Genomic DNA, 20,324 nt, shown 5'->3' with positions numbered 1-20,324 from the left:
CCCGGCAAGCCTGGGCACCTTTGGGCAGGGCCCGGGCGGCTCTGTGGGGATCTGTGGCCTCAGGGTGGATGGTTGGATACCGCTCGCAGGAGGCAGGCCACACGGCTGCTCCCAGTGAGTTCGCTGGGAGCAGGCCTGGGTGTCTTCAAGTTCAAGGCCGGAGCTTCCCGAGCTTTTCTCAGAGGGCCTGGCTCCCCGAGTTGTGCTGGGCTTTGGGGTTATCTGAGTCGGCCGGTTGGCTCCGTGATGCTCTGTAGTCAGCTCACACCCTTTGGGAAAGATCAAAGGTCACTGCCCGCCCCATGTGCCAATTAGTTCCCGGGCGGGACCGTTGGAAATTGCCGGATGGGTCCCTGAGTCACCCTCTAGGACGGCTGGAGCTCTCTGCCTTTGTCTCTCCTCTCCGTCTCCTCCAGATAATGACAGGCGGGCCGCTGTGTGCGCGCCCCTCTGGGAGCACTTTGAAAACATAGCCTTGTTTGATCTTGGCTTGTGCTCCTGGACAGGGGCTTGTAATTTGGGCGTTACTGAGATGCCTGCCTGGGTTGGCGCTGGAGCCAGTGTGGGAACTCTGCCTGCCCACTCTGGGGCTGGAGGGACGGTATCCCAGCTCGGCCAGCCCAACCCAGGCGGGCAAGGGCGGGCGCTCCGTGCTGCTGACCCCCCCGGGACAAGCAGGGCTATGGGGCAGAGAGGGGGGCAGATAGAAGGACGAGGAAGTGAGAAGGGGAGCGGGGTGGGGAGGACAGTCAAGAGACCCCAGGTGGCTCCTGCAGGCCGCTGACCTTAACCAGGAGACGAGACCGTCATCAAGAATGGCTGGGATCTGTGCAGTTGAGTCAATATTTCAGATGAGTTGTTTAAACAATAAATTATTACAATGCGGCATACCCCTGGAAGAATTAGCAAGTTACTTCTCTGATTTATTTTGTTTCCACATTTTGCTATAATTCATCATATACCAAGGATGGTGTTGCATGCGGGTTCCAGTTGTTTGTTTGTAAAAGCCTGAATTTGCAGGTCCGGTTTGGAGGCAGTGCAATACTGTGACATTGATTTTGGCCACCTAGTCTACCCGCAGGTGAATATTCTGGGTTTGGTGAAGTTGTGAATGTGTGTAGAGAATATGGAATAGAGCTTTAAGGAGAATTGTCAATCAGGGTTACGGATTTTCCTGAGCAACGATAATTTTTAAAAAAAGTCTCTCTCACGAATTTCCACCTTCATTTTCTTATTTTTTTTCCTGTACTGCAGTATCTGCTAGGTAGAGCAGAGTGGAAAATTCAGCCTATGTAAAAGTGACTTGGCAACATCACAGGGTTTTGAACTTACGTGGGACATGGTGCTTTTGTGGAAACCGGAGCTTGCTGGGAGCAAGGGTGTTTGTGTTCGAAGCATCAGGAATGTGGCTCATCCTGGCCCGCGATGTCCGGTTAAGGGGTTTAGGATGGATTTCACTCAACAAACGCTGGGAACTGAGGGCCGTCTTGTCTACCAGGTGGGCCCACAGCAGGACCGCAGCTGAAGGTGAGCTGGGCGCTCCGTGCTGTGTAGTAAACATCCCGGTGGCCCAGCTCTGGGCTCTGAAGCCCCTGTGACACCCCTCGAGTCTGTCAGGCACTGAGGCCTCGTGTCCGCCCTCTCAGATGGTGATGGTCACCTGGAGCCAGATTTCAAGCAGTTTTGTCAGCTCTTCTTACTGCTTCGTGGCTTATCTCTCCGGTACCTGGGAGGCGAGTGGCATCATGCTGTGCCCATTATACAGATGAAGAGGCTGAGACTCAGAGGTGTGAGGTCACTTCCTCGGGGTTGGCCGGTGAGCAGGAGCGCCAGGCATCCAGCTGAGACCCAGACCTTCCCCTCTCTTCCCGCCGTGGTGAATTGTTGCAATGCTCTGGTTTAAAGCAGACTTGTGAGGCTTCCCTGACCGCCCAGTGGTTAAGACGGCTCGCTTCCAATGCAAGGGGCGCGGGTTCAGTCCTCGGTTGGGAACTAAGAACCCACATGCCTCGGGATGCAGCCAAAGAATAAAAGAAATAATGAAGTAGGCACCTTGGGATCCTGCACAGCCCTCCAGCCGTTTGACAACTAGTTAATGCTTCGAAGAACAAAAAACCAGAAACTATAAAAGCTGTAACTCCCAACAGCACAGCTGTGTGTAGAAACAGAACAAAACAAGGTCAGACTGAGTTAACTGGAGTGGGAATCTTAGGTTTTCTTTCTTTCTTTTTTAAAAAAACAATGGGAAAGCTGTGGTTTCAAACTCCTGTGCTATTCATTGAAGTGTTACTGGCCTCTCCAGGTTTACAGCCTTACCCTACAGCTTCTAGCGCCCTGCAGCTGGAGTTATTAGCAGCTTATAACCTAGAGTTACTACCACCCTGGAGCTGCTGTCAAGAGAGCTCAGCCATCCGCTGGGTTTTGTGGGAGCCCTCGAGGACAGGCTGGGTGCATCCCGCAGAGGAGCCCGCTGGGAAGGTGCACAGGATTGGAGGGGGGTACCCAAGACGGACACGCTTGGGAGGAGGGCAGCCCCTGGCGCCTGGATGGGGGTCTTAGTGCCGTCTGGGAGCAGATAGCATTGATGGTTTAGTGTAGCCCGCTAAGGACAAAACACAGATGTTCTCTGAATTCTGAATATCGTCACGTTCAAATCTCCGCCATTTTTAGAAAGCATCCGGTGATACACGGTGTTGGTTTTACGTGGGACGGTTTTTGAGTGAGATTTAGCATCGGTGCCATCAAACGGAGAGATAGTGGAGGACAGGGAAGCGTGGCGTGCTGCAACCCACGGGGTCACAGAGTCGGACGCGACCTAGCCACAGAGCAAGGGAGCCACTGTTGGGTTACTCGAAGCAGTGTGGCCGATAACCCAACAGGCCTGTCGCACGCGGAGTCCCTCGGGTAGCTTTCCGAGGTGCTGGTCATTTGGTGACACGGTTTTAAATATCCACCTGAGCACGTGTGTGCCTTTGGGTGTCGACGCATGAGCTGAACGTTACGGAGCTCAGGACTGGGTGGAAAATGACCCGTGCTTGTGGGCGTGTGGACCTTTGGGGTGCTAAGGGCATCGTTGGTAGAAGTGGTCGGGCCATGAATTGTTCAGAGATGTCAGCAAATCTCATGAAGCAAAAAGTCATGAAGCAATGAGACTGAATAACCTTTTCCCACTTGCTTTGGTGGGGAGCCGATGGGATAAAGTCGTCTGGGCTTGATAAAGGTTTAAAATGTGTTTGCTGAGTTAAATCCAGGATATCGCAGGGACGACGACTGCCAACAAGGAAATAGCGAGGTGGGCATCGTACCAGGCTGCGTCTGGAGGCAAGCATTATGTTTCTTTTCTGCTTCTCGCCGTGTGGAAAAGGATCAGACCAGCTTAACCACGTCAGTTGTCGAGCTGGATTCTCCGGTGACAGAACCGGCCCTGGAAGACTTAGGCACTTGGGGAAGCAGTTAACCGTGTCGGGGCTTCAGTGACTCTGGAGGTAGTCTCCTGTTAATGTACTTATTTTCAGAAACACAGGCTTGGAAACGAGGGCGTTTGTTTATGAGCACCTACTGTGTGCTGGGCCTACTGTGTGCCCGCCCCTGAGCGGGAGGTTGGGTGGGGACAGTGGGTAAACATCGAAGTGAATGCAAGGGGCGGGTGGGCTGGGGATGCCCCTATTCCACTGTGAGTGTGATGCGCCTTCCTTGTGGGGGGTGGGGGGTGAGTGCGGCAAATCTCCCCCTCCCCTGAACTGCTGTTGGGAACATGGCTCTAGGGTGAGCGCGCTGCACGGAGGGGATTCGGGAGGTTAGACGGTCAGACGTGGGAGTGAGGTGGGGTTGATCAGCCGACTTGCCCCTCCTCCTGGGACATCCCCACCATGAACCTCCTCCACCCGCTGCCCCTGACCTCACGCTGCCCATCTGAGCCCTAGACCTGCTCCTGCAGCATCCTCATCCACGGAAGGCATCCCTCACATAGGCTGGACCAGCCTCCAGGGCCTCCGGTTGGGCTGCTGGTGTTGGGATTTGAATCTGGGGCGGCTCCCAGGCTGTGCTTTTGGGAACGTGCAGATGAACCTGGGTGAGGAGGTGTGTGCAGGGGGGCCGGACCCTGTGGACGCCTTGTGGCTGGACCCCTTAGACGTTGTCGTGAACATGGTGGGACGTGTGGGTTTGGGCTGGGGAGAGCAGCTGAGGTCACAGCTGGGGTCACAGCCAGAGGTGGGCTGCATGGCCTCGGGGGTGACTCTCTGGACCAGCATGGCCGTGGGTGGTCAGTGACCCATCAGCAGGGCACTTGGACAGCTGTGATGGGGCAGGGGTCAGGTCCAGCCTGGGGGTGCGGGGATCTGGCCTGAGTGGCCTGTCAGGCAGGCTGGATCTGCCTGAGAACTAGAGCTGGAATAACCACCCGCGGGAGGAGAGAAATCAAGGGTGCCAGCCTTGGGGGCCAAGGCAGAGCGAGCGCCTGAATGGGGTCAGCAGTGGTCGATGCCTTTTGGTGTCCGGGGGGCGGGGGGGCCTCAGACCAAGTCACTTTGGCTTGGCCAAGAGGAGGTCCTTGGTGGTCTCCCTGAGAGCCAGGGTGGAGAGGGGCTTGCGGAGTGGAAGACTTGGTCGCCGGGCGCCAGGGAGGCTCAGAGAAAAGGCAGGATGGCCGTGGGGATGCGGGTGGAGTCGGGGTGGAGAGGGGTTGATGAATTAACGTATATGGCCCTCCTGGCACCTCTCCCGCCAGTGCGGGCCGCCTGTCACAGGCGCAGGCCCCTTTGGGGAGCAGTGGACTGGACCAGGGTGGAGATCAGCTGCAGGGGCAGTTGCGGGCCTGCTGTGGCTGAGCTGTGTGCACCAGGGGCTGCGGGAGTGGGGTGGGGAAGGGCGCCTCTGCGTCTGCTTGCGGACGTGATACAGGAGCGGGTGGACCCGGCTTCCCCGTCTCCGCGCTGCCCGCCCAGTGACCCTAGGTCTCCGTCCGGCCCGAGACTGCTTTTTTAAAAACCTGGGAAAAGTTGCGGCCACACGAGCCCCTGGGAAGGAGGCGTGGAGCTGAAGTCACATCAGGAAAGGTGACTGGTGCTGGTGACCTGGTGACGCCGTGGAAACTCCGCTGTGGGCTGGGCTGATGCACGCACGCGCCTGCCCACCCCGGGGGACACCAGCGGGCAGAGACCCGCTGAGGAACCAGGTGGGTGCTGGGCATCCTCCCCGCCCCGGAGCAGAGGCTGTGCCCCGGGACGTGTGGTGTGGCTGGGACCACAGGGCCAGCATCTCCGCCAGCACTTACGTGCTGTGAACAGAAGATTTTATCACGTGGGGCAGAGAGTGCGGAGCCTGTTCCCAAGTTCCGCTTGATTCTTTCCAGCCCACAGCCCTGGGGGAAATAGTTTTGGTTTTTTCTTCTTCTGTAACCTGAACACGTAGACTGTCCTGCGAGCCCTCTCTGAACGGTGGGTGGAGGGGGATGGTAAAGAACCCTTTTCCTTCTGCGTGTTTGGTTTGGGCGGGTCACCGTGGTAACCTGAGGAACCGCGGCTGGGGACCCAGCTTGTGGGGAGAGAGGGAGTAACATTGTTGAGGACGCCGGGGCGCCCTCGGCTTTGCCTGCGGGCCTGCGGCTCAGCACGCAGTAGGTGCTCAGCAAACCTGTGGTCCCGGGGAGGGCCGGGGGCACCGCCGTGGAAAGAGCACTCTCAGTTTCCTGTGCTCATCTGGAGGCTGGGCCCCAGGTGGACGGGATGGGCTATTTTTTTTTTTTTTCAGGAAAACTCCAGTGTCTGGATTCTCCTGCTTTTGCTTCAGGTAAGAACTTGTGGCTCCCTGGCTAATCAGGCACCTTTTAGGGAGGGACCGTTCCGGAGCTGGGAAAAGCCCAACGCCAGGCTCTATCATCCGCATCATTCCGTCCAGAGTCTCCTGATGTCCTGAATAGAGGCGGTAGTGTTTTCTTAAACACGCAGACGCACATGTACACACGCACACACACATGCTCACACATGGATATACATGTACACACAGGTACACATATACACAGACACCTAGGCATACACACACGCACACACAGACACTCATGTATACACACGCACACATATATGAAATGCAGACAAGTACACACACGCACACACGTGCACACGTGGCGCACATATACACTTGCACGCACAGACAGGTACACACGTGTGTACATGGCACACCCCCCTGACATGTACACGCGTGTGCATGATGCACACAGGCACGCACACTTACATACGTACACACACACGGTCTAAAGAACTGCTTTGAAGGCAAACTGTAGGATCCCTTTCCTTCAGCCGGCGCACCCTGTGTTTTCCCCTCTGCTGTCGTGTGGAGGCGTGGGGGCCCACACGGGGGTCCCTCATAGCTGGGGGCCTGTGCAGGGGCTTGGGAGGGACAGAGGCACGGACCCCATGCCAGGGCGTCCTTCCAGCCCTTGGGCGGCGTCCATCACGGGGTCAGGTCCGCAGTGCCTGGCAGGTCGGCAGCCGAGGCTGCGGGGACCAGCCTTGCGGCCCCCTTTGCACAGGCTTCCCCATCGGCGCCGCCAGGACAGGTGACCCTCAGGGGACCCTCAGGTGAGCAGGTGACCCTCCTCCCTGAAACTTGTGGGTGGGGCCGCGGCGCCTCCGTTTTCTCGGCGGGACCGTGAGATGAGCTGTCCGGCTCCCCTCCTGTCCTCGTGTTTCTGCTGAAAGTGTGAGCGCTCCCGGGCCCTGTGAGGCTTGTGCCGGCTCTGGGGAGCTGGGGGCTTGGGGGCCTCCCTGAACCATTCCCCTCCCTGGCCGCACCTGCTGGCCCCCTGCCCCCTCTCTGCTGTGGCCTCGTGGTCAGGGGTCAGAGCGTGGCCCCGGGGACCAGGAGGTCTGCAGTGCCGGAGGGGGCTGGCCTCAGAGCTGGACAGGGGGTCCGGGGCGGTCACAGGAGGGCACGGTCCCCACTGTTCCGGTTTGCATGCCTGGGCCCTGCCCACGTCATCTCGCTTGGATCTCAGAGAATGCCCATTACACAGCAGAGCGACTGAGGCCGCAGGCTGGTTGTGGTGGGAAGGGCCAGGCCCAGACCTGGTGTCCGGGCGCTTTACCACTGTCTGACCACCTCCTTTGATCTCCACCTTTGGCCGGCAGCTAAGCCTGGACGGGGCAGTGCAGGTTCGGGGCCGCCGAGGCTGGAAGCTCGGCGTGAGTGGCCCCGTTGTCCGGGACAGGGGGCTGAGGGGCGTGTGTGCACCGCGCTTGGTTGTGTGGGAACACTCCCTTGCCCCTCGGGTGAGCAGGGTGGGGAGCTGTCCCTGAGCCTCTGTGGGGTCTCCTGTGGTGGAGCCGCGTCGTAGCGAACTGTGGCGCGCAGGACTGGTGTGCTCCGGGTGCAGGCAGGACCCGGCGCCGGTGCAGGGGTCAGAGCCTTGGGCAGGAGAGGTGGGCACCGATGGGGAACCTGCCTGAGCCGCCGTCTACTGTGCCCCGGGAGCACGGGCTCTGCAGATCAGGGAGCACCCCCCGGCTTCCCTCCCTCCATCTGTCCGTCAAGACTTTTCTTTCTTTTCTAAAATTCTGTTTTTGCTGCCGGTTCTGTATCTGTCTTATCTTTTCAGGATTTTAGAAATGCCTAATCTAAATGACACTTGTTTAAGGTAAAGTGGCAGCAAGTTGTGTAAACAAAGCCCTGCTCTGTAAGCGTTCGGAGATAAGAGCCCTCTCGCAGGGTAATAAATTTTCATCAGTGAGCTGATGGGCGCAGGACCGTTTCTGGGAAGTGCAGTAGTCCGACTGCCGTGCGGCCCGCGGTGGAGACGGCCGCCCCGGCCGCGGTCCTTTTCGGGGCTGTGACCCGGCTGGTTTTGAGAGGGCACTGGGTTTCACGGGGCGGCAGAGACGGGCGCTGGTTTATGACGCTGGTCGGGCGGCCGTCTCAGGACCCACTCTGCAGCGGTGTCGGGGGCGGGTGGGGTTGGTCATCGCCCAGGACCCCCGCTCCCGACCCCGACTCTGTGTCCTTCTAGAAAGAAGGATCGGAAGAGCAGCAATGCAGCTTGAGCTGTGGCTTGGGAAACTTTTCTCTCTTGTCGTGAACCTTGCTGAGAAATGATCACATTTAACAGTGGTTACGAAATATTTTCATAACCTGTATCTGATAAAGGATTACTATCTAGAATATATTAAGCACTCTAGCAACTCAACAACAGAGAAACAAACAACCAGTTTAAAAAGTTGACAAGGGGCTTGACCGATACTTCTCCCAAGAAGAGAGACAGATGGTCCACAGGCACGGGGAGAGATGCTCAACCTCACCGATCACTAGGAAAACGCAGATCAGAGCCCCAGTGGGACTCCGCCTCCCACCTTTAGGATGACCATTGTGAAAACAAAGCAAAACAGAAAATACCAATTGTGGGCGAGGACGTGGAGAAGTCAGAACCCGTGCTCACTGCTGGGAATGTAAAATGGTGCAGCTGCTGCAGAAAACAGTGTGGTGGTTCCTCAGCTGCCGTAGAATCCAGGAATCCCACTTTCGGATACACACCCAAAAGAAGCGGAAGCAAGGACTCAAATAGATATTTGTACACCCGTGTTCACAGCAGCATGGTTCACAATAGCCAAAGGTGGACGCAACCCAGGGGTCTTTTGGTGGATGAACGGATAGGCAAAAGTAGGCTGTGCCCACGACGGAATATTCAGCCGCAAGAAGCAAGGAGATTCAGAAAGAGGCCACCACATGGACGCACCTTGAGGACATTGTGCTCGGTGAAAAAGCCAGACTCTAAAGGACCAGCTCTTTGTAGGAGTATATGAGACTCCTAGGGTGGTCACATACATAGAGATAAAAAGTAGGGACTTGCCTGGTAGTCCAGCGGCTAAGACTCCTTATGTAGGGGGCCCGGGTTCCCTCCCTGATTAGGGAACTAGATTCCATATGCCACAGCTAAAGATCCCACATGCTGGCAAAAAAAAGAGAAAAAAGATGCCATGTGGCACAACTAAGACCTAGCATAGCCAAATAAATTTAATACTTTTTTTTTTTTTAATTTAAAAGGAGAATGAGCATTAGCAAGGCTGGGAGAGAGGGGTGGGGGGCGGTTGTGTGATGGGTATAAAATTTCAGTTTTGCAAGAGGAGCTCTGGAAATGGATGGTGCTAATGGTTGCACAATAATGTGAATGTACTTAGAGCCTCTGAGCTGTGGATTTTAGAATGACTAAACCATTGAAATTTATGTGTGTGTGCATGCTAAGTCGCTTCAGTCGTGTCTGACTCTTTGCGGCCCTATGGCCTGTGGCCCGCCAGGCTCCTCTGTCCATGGGATTCTCCAGGCAAGAACACCGGAGTGGGCTGCCATGCCCTCCTCCAGGGGATCTTCCCGACACAGGGACTGAATGCAGATCTCCTGCACTGCAGGTGAAGTCTTTACCGCTGAGCCACAGGGGAAGCCCTAATTTTGTGTATATCTTATGATAATTTTTTTTTTAAATGCCACAAAGCAGAATTATTCTGGCCACTCAGGTGCTGGCCAGACGGGAGCAGGTGCCTCTGATCTGTGACCCCCGCCCGCTCGTGATCCCTTTTTTCCTGTCGTGGGTCCTGACAGCATCCAGACGGACCCTGCAGAGCCCGGGTCTCTCATTTTGCGAGTTCCTGAACTCTTAACCTCCGCCTTGTAGACAGCAAAAGGGGCAGATACGGACATATAATTTTGCGTCTGGCATGGGGTAAGATCTCTTTGATGTTTAACTATATACTGGAAGCCGCAGAGATGCACGTGGACCTTTAAGGCCCAGAGTAAGCAGCAGGGTGCTCAGTGCCTGGGTGCCCAGGTGTCCCCAGGGGAGGAGGTCAGCTCGGGGCTGGGAGTCCAGACCAGAGGCCGGTGCCTTGGGGGGAGGCCAGCAGAGGCTGGAGACCCTGCTGGCCCTCCCGCGTGGGGAGCTCTGCTCTCCCCAGCCCTGCCCTGTCCCTTGGCCCCGCCCCCCATCAGGGCCGAGTTTCGGGTTCACCACATCTTGGCACGTGTGCTGGCCCAAGTGTACCTAGTGGCGTTCTGACACATCTGAGCAATTAGACGTGATCTCTTCTCCGTTTTTATTGGGATGAAATTCACGTAGCATAAATAAACCATTTCAAAGTGGACACTTCAGTGGCGTTTGGTACATTCAGGATGTCTGCAGCCACCACTGTGACTTTCGAGAGAGGTGGTGGCCCGAGGAAGAGGTTCTGGGCTCTTCCATGAACCGCCTCCCCAAGGAAGGGAAAATGTGTGGTCTCTGGGGGAGACACCTGGGTCAGGATGAGACCCCCATAGGCATGGATTTCAGGAGTCACGGAGGGAGCACAATGGCGAATGTTGTAGGTTGTAGGGTGGGGCGGTGGGGCCAGGCTTCTCAGGAAGGTCAGAAGTGAGCTGGGGCTTCGGCAGGTCCAAGGGATGGGGGCTCTGGCGGCCGAGGGGTGGAGGGACAGTGACTAGTCTCAGGGAGGGGCTTGAAAGCTGCAGCGTCTTGGGGATTGAGGAGCAGAGTTACCCCAGGCCTCTGGTGCTGGGGTTGACAGGTCCCAGGGTCATGTGATCAGGGCCAGCCAGAGCCTTCAGCTCCCGTTCCCCCAGCTCTGAGCAGGACAGAGATTCGGGGCCAACCAGAGCCTTCACCCTCTGTCCCCCCAGGTCTGAGCAGGGCAGAGATTCAGGGCCAGCCAGAGCCTTCAGCCCCTGTCCCCCCCAGATCTGAGCAGGGCAGAGATTCGGGGCCAACCAGAGCCTTCACCCTCCATCCCCCCAGATCTGAGCAGGGCAGAGATTCAGGGCCAACCAGAGCCTTCACCCTCCATCCCCCCAGATCTGAGCAGGGCAGAGATTCGGGGCCAACCAGAGCCTTCACCTTCTGTCCCCCCAGGTCTGAGCAGGGCAGAGATTCAGGGCCAGCCAGAGCCTTCACCTTCTGTCCCCCCAGGTCTGAGCAGGGCAGAGATTCGGGGCCAACCAGAGCCTTCACCTTCTGTCCCCCCAGGTCTGAGCAGGGCAGAGATTCGGGCGGCATCCTGGGAATGCTCTGGACCGTCCCGTGTGAGATCCCCGCCGCGCACGTCGGTGGCCTCTGTTCCCCTCAGTAGGTTGCTGGGGCCGCGCACAGACGTGTGCGCTGTGGCCTCCTTGCTGAACCCAGTCCTCTCTGCGCCCCTCCTGCAAGGTCCTGGCTTCACTTATGGAGCTTTCCAGGCTGCAGCCTGGGCTCCGCACCAGCCTCGGAAGCCAAGGGACTTGTGATCGGCCAGTTGTTAATTGAGTCGGAGGGTCGGCCGCTTCTCTTTGGACCCGTGCTTCGTGGTTAGAGGCCTGCTGAGTCGGCTTCCTGGGGCTGCTGCAAAGTCCACCCCCACCCCCAACAACCAGCGCCTTCAAACAGCGGGCGTTTATTCTCTCACGGTCCGGAGGCCAGAGATCTGAAATCAAGGGGTCGGCAGGTGCTTGCTCTGAAGCTGTTGCTGCAGGGTCTTCCTCCCGCCTCTCCCGGGGCTGCGGGGATCCAGCCTGCAGGAACATCACTCCAGTCTGCCTGCCTCGGTTGTCGCCTGGCCTCCTCCTCCAGCTCTCTCTGCATCTTCTTCTTGCTCATAAGAACTCAACTTCTGCGAGTCGTTGTTGTTGTTGTTTTTGGCTGAGCGGCATGCAGGATCTTAGGTTCCCTGACCGTGGTTGAACCCGCGCCCTCTGCCGTGGAAGTGCAGACTCTTCACCCCTGGACCACCAGGGAAGTACCTCCAGTTCTATTGACTTTAGGGCCCCCCCCCCCCCGATTTCTCTGGTGGCTCAAACAGTAAAGAATCTGCCTGCAGTGCGGAGGACCCAGGTTCGATCCCTGAGTCAGGAAGATCCCCTAGAGGAGAGCGTGGCAACCCACTCCAGTGTTTTTGCCTGGAGAATCTCATGGACAGAGCAGCCTAGCGGGCTCCAGCCCATGGGGTCACACAGACTCAGACACAACTGAGCGACTAGCACTTCCCACTCCTGGATGTGCGTGCTGTGCGTGCTAAGTCGCTTCAGCCGCGTCTGACTCTTTGCGACCCCATGGACTGTAGCCCGCCAGGCTCTTCTGTCCATGGGATTCTCCAGGCAAGAACACTGGAGTGGGTTGCCATGCCGTCCTCCAGGGGATCTTCCCGACCCAGGGATCGAACCCATGTCTCCTGTGGCTCCTGCATTGCAGGCGGATTCTTTAGCACTGAGCCCCCGGGGACGCCATTCCTCTCCTAGATGACATCATCTTAATGTATGTTTGCATCGCATCTACAAGGATCCTATTTCCAAATCAGGTCATGTTCACGGGCACCAGGCATTGGGACTTGGTCGTGTCCTTCGGGGCACACAGTTCAACCCACTCCAGCACCTGCTGCACACTCGTGCATGTAAGTGATTTCTTTGTGCAAAATCAGAATTTTCCCAGTGGATCCCACAGTTGCCCACCCGAACACCTGTAACACAGCAGGGGCCTCCTTATTGTAGTGGCCCGTCGGGACCCTGCGCTTTTCTCTCTTCCCCTCACACTCCTCTAATTAGACTGAATATCACACCAGATAAGCTCCCGTGTTGCGATCCCACAGGCTTCCCCTGTCTATTCGCTTAGGAAGCCGCGGTGGCCTTTGGGTCATGCTTCCAGGTCCCATTCGGGCGGGAGGGGTGAGGAGTGTGTGTTTTCAGCTGAAGGTGGGTGTGCGGGCTTCAGATGGCAGCCCCCTGCTCTGCCTTTGTGCCTGATGCCAGGGGACCCGGCTGTGGGAGCGGCCTTTTCGATTCATCCTGTCTTCTAAGCATGGAAAATTCTCTAATGTGTAATCGAAAGCTCCTCCAAATCTTCAAAGAAGAGAAAATGGAAAATATGAAGGTTTATTGTTCTGGGAATTTCCTGTGCATCCGGCACGTGGCTGTCGGAGGTCAGAGGTGTGTGTGTGTGTGTGTGCGCGTGCGCGCACGTGTGCGTGCACGCACGTGTATGCGTGTGTATGTATGTGTGAGAGTGTGACAGGAAGTCTAGTGCAGTGAGTTATAGCACGTGTACAAGGGCACCTCACTGTGGAACAAATATGACTGAGGAAGCGGAATCGGCGGCCGACAGTTCTGTGTCCAGACGGCACCACTTTCTGCTAAATAGAAAGCGCTGGATGGAGTCGGTTTGGGAGGGAAACCAGGGGAGGTGACCCCGAAGGCAGGAAGCAGAAGGCTTCGGGGTGGGGACAGCTGTCCAGGCCCCCGGCTGGCCCGGGAAAGCCATTGTGTTTGCGGCAGGAACTCGGCTTCCCTCCCTTTGTTTCTGTCTCATCATTCTGGAATTTTTTTTTTTGAACCCAGAGTAAATTTGGGACAGTGTGGGAGCTGACCAAGCTCTTTCAGGAGCTGGGAGCCCCTGGGAGGGGTCTTCATCCCTCTTTGAAGTGACCCCCTCAGGAAAGGGCTGCCTCCACCAGGACGCCCTCCATCCTGCTTCCCCGGAACCAGTGAGTCTGTGTTGGTCTTCTCTGGAGCTGGCGACCCCAGCCTCGGGGTCCATCCCTCCTAACCCCGGTTTGAAAACCAAAGCAGGTGTCTCCTGGCTCACCGGCTGGGGCACAAGTTTGAGTCAGACTCGGTGGGTCAGCCGCAGGTTCTTCTGGGCGTCAGGAGGGACTGGGCTGTGTAGCTTGGGGCACAGCTTCCTGCTGCAGGCCTGGGGTGTGGCCCGTGTCCTGAGAGTTGTTTCTAAACCCCGTGCAAGCTGGCGAGAGGCGGAGAGAGCGGAGCCGGGGAGCTCGGGGCATGAGCTGGCCGCGGGGAGTCCCAGGAGATCACGGTGGGGAAGGGGCTTCGCGGTGCGTCCGTTACTGTTGTTCTGTTACAAGGTCACCCGTGCATGATACCCGTCACCCGGTGCTGTGTCATAGTGTCTGATAGTGTTCTCGGGGTCGGCTCAACAGGCCCTTTTGGGGAGGCGGCCCTTTTGGGAGGAAGCCCTTAGTGAAAGTCGCTCAGTCGTGTCCTACTCTTTGCGACCCCATGGACTGTGCAGCCCATGGCATGCTCCAGGCCAGAATACAGGAGTGAGTAGCCTTTCCCTTCTCCAGGGTGTCTTCCCAAGCCAGGAATGGAACCCAGGTCTCCCACATTGCAGGCGGATTCTTTACCAGCTGAGCCACAAGGGAAGCCCAAGAATACTGGAGTGGGTAGCCTATCCCTTCTCCAGGGGATCTTCCTGACCCAGGAATCAAACCAGGGTCTCCTGCATTGCAGGCGGAGTCTTTACTGGCTAAGCTGCCAGGGAAGCCCCTAAGTCCTCAGTGCCTCCAGCTAATAACATGGGTTAAAGCGAGTTGGCTGCCTGAGGCTGTAATCGCTGAGCAAGTCTTGTGTGCCGTGTGGAGCGTGCGGGCGGGACAGCTTACTGCACGTGGGATCCACCAGCCATCACGAAGTGGACAGTCCAGTGGCGTGTGGGACATCCTCAGTGCTGTGCGCCCGTCGCTCCTGTCTAGTTTGGGAATATTGTCATCACTCCAGCTTGTACACTTTTTGTTTCACTTTATTGATGTTTGACAAGAAAGTGAAAGTCGCTCAGTCGTGTCCGACTCTTTGCGACCCCATGGACTATACAGCCCATGGAATTCTCCAGGCCAGAATACTGGAGTGGGGAGCCTTTCCCTCCTCCAGGGGATCTTCCCGAACCCAAGTCTCTCACACTGCAGGCCGATTCTTTACCAGCTGAGCCAACAGGGAAGCCCAAGAATATTGGAGTGGGTAGCCTATCCCTTCTCCAGGGGAGCTTTCTGACCCAGGAATCGAATCGGGGTCTCCTGCATTGCAGGTGAATTCTTTACCAATTGAGCTATCGGGGAAGCCCATGATGTTTGACAAGGTACTGTTAGGTCCCTAGCACGCGTTGTGACTGGTTGCTTCTAGTGGAGTGGTGGGCAGCTGTCTGGTGGGAAGGGAGAGACTGGTGTCCACCCTCGTCCTCGCGGGGCCTGTGCTGGGGGCTGTAGACGCCTGGAGCGTCTGTCCTGAGAGCTGGAGACATAGCTTTGGGCCTTGACCCTTGACCTTCTGCCTGCTGCTGGCACCAGCGTCGACGCGGGGGTGTCGCCGTGTAGGACTTCAGCGCTAACACTGAGCATGTCCTGGGCAGAGCGGGCACTTGTCCTTCCCGGCAGCCGGTCTCAGCGAGGTGTCCTTCCTGTGACCCTGTGGCCCTGGGACTTGGCACGCGCGCCTCCTGGCCTGCTTGTAGGATTTGTACCCTCGGGAACTGCAGAGGCCGGCCTGGGTGATGTGTGTCTAGTGTGGGGACGGTTCGTACTTTACACAGAGAATCTGACTCTCCAGGTATTCTCTGGACTTACCTGCTTTTTAAAAAGCTAATTTTATTAACGAGATGCGCTGCTGGGCAAGCAGAAGCCACCGAGGCTGTTTCAAGCAGGAAGGAATTTGACGCGGGGAGTCGGCGCCGGAGGCGGAGGCGGGTTGTCTGCTCTCCCCGCCCCTCGGGCTCTGCCCCTGCTCCACGGAGACAGGTGGTCACCTTCTGTGGACTGTCCATGCCGCCCAGGGGTCGGGCCAGATCAGTGCCTTAGGACAGTCCTTCAGCAGCAGAACTCTCTGCACAGGAAATCATGGGTTTTGAAATGAACCCTTTGCGACCGGGGGCCTTGGGGCCCGGCCGGGGACGGGGGAGACCACAGTGCAGGCGAGTGCCTGTGTGGGTCCCTGCCCTTCGGGGGGAGGCTGAGTTCTGAAGGCGACACGGGCTCGGGGGTGTGGGCTTGGAGTGGACACCAGAGGCCCAGAGCGGCCTGGGCGCTTGCCCGCTGGGCTGGCGGGTGCAGGCAGGCCCCCCGGGGGTGGGGTGGGGCTCCGGGGCTGCGCCTGCAGTGACTTGCCCTTCTCGGAGGGGCAGGGATGACTCAGAGCTGGCACCCCGGCCCGAGGCTCTTTCTGCTGCTCAGCCGAGCTGTGAGCTAACGCTCCTCGCTCCTCGTGGTGGCCCTGGCTTCCTCCACGGAGGGACTTTTCCTCGAGGGTCTGCTGCTCTTGACACTTGGGAGGGGGAGCGCAGAGGAGTCAGTTCCAGTCTGTGAGCGTGAGAGCGCGGCGCCGGGAGGGTAACCCTGGTGCCCGCCTCGCAGCCGGGATCTGGCCATGTGGGGTCCTCCACGTCCCCACCAGGTCCAGCTGGACTCGTTGGCCGACCAGAGAGAAGGGGCCTCTGGGGACAGGAACGTGGAGCGGGCCTCGGCTGGTGGAATATCGGGGGGCCTGCTTAGATGTGTGGGCTTCTGCACCCCATGGCTCAGCAGTTTGGGAGTGGCCCCCACAGTGCAGTCTAGGAACCTTGACCCTGGCATTGGAGCCCAGCGGGGTGGGGAAGGCCCGCAGTCAGGGTTAGAGGCGGGTGCGTTCTCAAGGGCCTGTTCCCGCCGGGGGGCTGGGCGATGAGAGAAAGGTGGACCAGCCCAGTACAGAGCTGGCTCAGGCTGCACCCAGGACGTTCACACCGGCTTTGTTCCTCTGAGGCTGTGTGAACTTTAGCTCCTGGCTTCCGCTTCTCGGCTCGTAGTCCAAGGAGCATGTGGCGGGGAGGCCTGGGCCTGGGGATGGACTGATGGGCCGGACAGAAGGCTGCCGGGGTACAGGCAGCACCTCCTTCCGTGACCGTGACGCCCCCGTCCCAGCTTGCTCTCTGCTTCTCAGGTTTCACGGTAGAGGACTCGAGTGTGTTGGGTCCCTTTCCTTTCCATGTGGATGTTTTGTGTAACCACTGGATTTCCTGGTGTGGACAAGGAGGCTGGCTGACCCCCGCAGCCTGAAGAGCCTTGCTCAGGACGCTCCGTGGGTCTGCCCAGAGGCATTTGAGGTCTTAGTTCCCTGATCAGTGATCGAATCCGTGACCCCTGCAGTGGAAGCCGAGTCCTAACCACTGGGATGCCCGGAAATTCCCTGTCGGGACTGTTTCTGGGCGTGGATCTTTATCTCCCTGCCCGGCTACTCCCCCTGCCCTCTCTGCATCCCAGTGACACCCCGGGCTGCTCCGTGACGCCTTCGGGGCCCGCAGGGGGCTGTGACCCTGCGGGGTGTCAGACTGTTGGGCCCAGAGTTGTTGTGGGTGCTGCCCCCCTCGTATTGTCTGACGTACGGAGAATGAAATCCGCAGTGAGATGCGTCAGTTCGTTCCCCTCTCCTGGCAGACTGGAGGCCGTCGGGTGCAGGGCTGGGGCGGGGCCCGGCTTGTGCCAGCTCAGGGGCCTCCGGACGGAAATGACTCGCGCTTCCCTGGAGGCAGCGGGAGCCCAAGTGTGTCCTGGCAGAATGCAAACTGCTGATGCTGGGGGAACGAGAGGAATCTGTCACTCCACGGTTCCTCGGGCGGGCAGGGAGGAGGGAGGCCGGGATTGTGTCGGGTCGCCAGGAGGCGCTCGCGGGCTGGCGGTGCCAGGGGGCCGCAGGGTGGTCACCGAGGGCTCCCTCTGGTCAGTGGGGACAGTGGCTTGTCCAGGCGCTGCCCCATGTTGGGCGGCCCCCTTTGGCCCCTGACCCTCCGTCTGCTCTGCTGGGCCCCCCGACCCCCCGGCTTCTGCCCTCAGTGACGCCCTGGGGCATGGGACACGGTGGAGTGCCACCCCAGAACTCGCGGCTGTCCATGCTTGAGTGCCCAGCGCGACCTGACGGAGCGCCAGCGTTTGCTTATGGATATAACGCCAGCGCGCCAGAGTCACGGGGCAGAATGAACGCTGGGTTACAGGCTGGGACCCCAGGAACCTTCACCCCTGTCGTGCTCTGCTTGGGAGAGCTGTGTGTGCTGACGCCCCGTATCCCCGCTGGGCTTTAGCTGTCTCGGCCGGGGGGCTGTCAGGAGCCTGGGCGGTGCTTACTGGCCGTGTGGACTTGCCGAGCTGGTCCCGTGGTCTGCAGGGAGGGAGCACCCGGCTGGGCTTGTGGCCTTGCTTTTCCCCTGTATTAGTCATGTTTTTCTTTTATCCCAGCTACGGTGCCTGAAAAGTGAAAGTGATGGTCGCTCAGTCGTGTCCGACTTTGTGACCCCACGGACTGTCGCCTGCCAGGTTCCTCTGTCCTTGGGATTCTCCAGGCAGCAGTACTGGAGTGCGTTGCCATTCCCTTCTCCAGGGGATCTTCCCCACCCAGGGATTGAACCTGAGTCTTCCGTATTGGAGGCAGACTCTTTACTCTCTGAGCCACCAGCACCTAGGTAAAAACAAAACCAGAAAACCTACTGAGCAGGCAGGCTGAGGAGAAGGTAACGCTGTGCGTTATTTATTTATTATTTCTGGCCACACACACAGCGTGTGGGCTCTCAGCTCCCCAACCAGGGATCGAACCCGTGTTGCCTTCAGTGGAAGCCCAGCGTCTTAACCACAGGACCTCTGGGGAAGTCCCAACACTGTGCTTTTTAAACTTTTAAAAGCTTTATTGTGGGCTCTTAATAGAAATTGCTTTTCCGAATCAAAGGCATTCTTGGTTTGTTCAAAAAGCTCACTCAGAAAATTCTTCCAATATTGAAAAGCAGTAAAGGAGGAAGCGGGCTTCCCCAGTTGTTCAGCTGTAAGGAATCCGCCTGCATCGCAGGAGACGCGGGAGAATCGGGTTTGTCCGTGGGTCGGGAAGATCCCCTGGAGGAGGAAATGGCAACCCACTCCAGTATTCTTGCCTGGAAGCTCCATGGACAGAGGAGCCTGGCGAGCTATAGTCCCTGGGGTGGCAAAGAGTTGGACACGACTGAGCGGCTAAGCACTCAGGAACGAAGGAGGAGTAGGACCTCGCCCCAGACCCCGAGCCCAGGGACAGCCCCCGCTGCCCTCGCGGCTGAAGTCAGCCCTTCCCTGCGGCTCTTCCCGACGTTTCTCTGGCTGTGTCTGCCGGGAGGAAGGTGGCGGTCCCGCGGCTCATCCTGGCGTCGCAGCCCTCCTGCCTCCAGCCCTGCTGGGGTTGTCATGGCGATGGAGCGGGGAGGCACCTCTGAGGCCCTTGCCCTGGAGAGCCTTCCCTTTGTCCAGGGACAATGGGGCCCTGAAGGACCGTGGTGTGTCTGGCTCGCTTTAATGACCTTCGAGGGGACCCCCTGGGGAGGGGGAGTCCCGTCTCCTTGGAATGAGCCGCTCCTTTCCTGAACTGCTCACCCTTGGATCCCTCGCTTCAGACGACACCTGCGTGTTTCACGCAGAGGCTGGAACTGTTCTGACTTTGCTGCAGTGGGCCAGAGGTGGACTCTGAGGGCGGCCCAGTGGAGGCCCGTCTGGGTCCGCTTCGTGCAGAGGGTGCAGAGCCAACCAGCTCGCCAGCCCTTGAGCACCTGTGCCAACTGCCCTGGGGAAAACGCTCACCCTCTCGGACTGCACTGCCTCCCGCCGTGTTCCCCCCACTGCCGCCTGTGTGCTGGACGCAGGGGTGGCCTCGTCCCAGGAGCCGTGAAGCTCCCACTGTGTCCTGGGGGCGGGGGCGGGCGTCGGGCTGATGGAGGAAGGGAGGGCCTGCTGGCTGCTTGCGCTTCAACAAACAGCCTGCTGGCTGCCGGGCACGGGGCCCGCCTGCCTCCAAGGGCCACAGGCCGCCTTGCTGGGCGTCTACCAGCCGATCCCTTGTTCAACCCCAGCCAGGTGTCCCTTTCTTCCTCAGAGGGCTTTCCCCAAGTCCAGTCCCTCCTGAGGATCCCAGAGGCCCGCGCCTCTGTCTCACTCCCGCGCCTGCCACCTGTCCCCCAGAACAGCTTCTCCCCGTCAGCACTGCTGACATCTGAGGCCCGGTCATCCTCTGTGCACTGGGGGACGGGTTTTCGCAGCACCACTCGGCGAGCGGGATCTTAGTTCCCTGTCCAGGGATCGAACCTGTGCCCCCAGCTTTGGAAGCTCAAGTCTTAACCACTGGACCGCCAGGGAAGTCCCACCAAACAGCATCGCTGGTTCCCACCCTCCAGGCTCCGGGCTGCCCCCCCAAAGTCCCGACAACCCAAGCTGTCCCTGGCATCAGCCCAGGTGCCCTGGCCTCTCCCCCATCCTCGATGTGACCACCTAGAGCTGGGCATCTGCTCAGAGGGGCCTGCCTGTCACCTGTTGGGTTCGCCTTTGATCCCCTTGCCTGATACAGCCCAGGCAACCAGGGAGCCCTCGGGAAACCCTCCGGGGTCGCGGCGTGTATGGTCTGGTAGGGTCGGCTCGGGGCTGGTTGCATGCAGACCGTGCAGAGTGATCTGCGCAGCAGAGAGCTGGGCCTGTGGGTCCCGGGTGGGAAAGAGGCGGCTCAGCCCGACCCCGCCCGGCTGTGTGACCTCGCCTGCTGTCCGGGGGGCCCGTCACCCTCTC

The 20,324-nt window shown here is 58.6% G+C and overlaps 1 protein-coding gene across 1 annotated transcript in view; it reads left to right on the top strand.

Moving 5' to 3' along the window:
- The window catches only part of CELSR1 (cadherin EGF LAG seven-pass G-type receptor 1), a 145,468-nt gene that overhangs the window by 3,698 nt on the left and 121,446 nt on the right, over positions 1–20,324 (top strand). The gene's annotated exons all lie outside the window — the stretch shown is intronic.

Source organism: Muntiacus reevesi, chromosome 1, assembly GCF_963930625.1.
Source record: "Muntiacus reevesi chromosome 1, mMunRee1.1, whole genome shotgun sequence".
Taxonomy (NCBI): Eukaryota; Metazoa; Chordata; class Mammalia; order Artiodactyla; family Cervidae; genus Muntiacus; species Muntiacus reevesi.
This window is presented reverse-complemented; position numbering and strand designations above follow the sequence as displayed.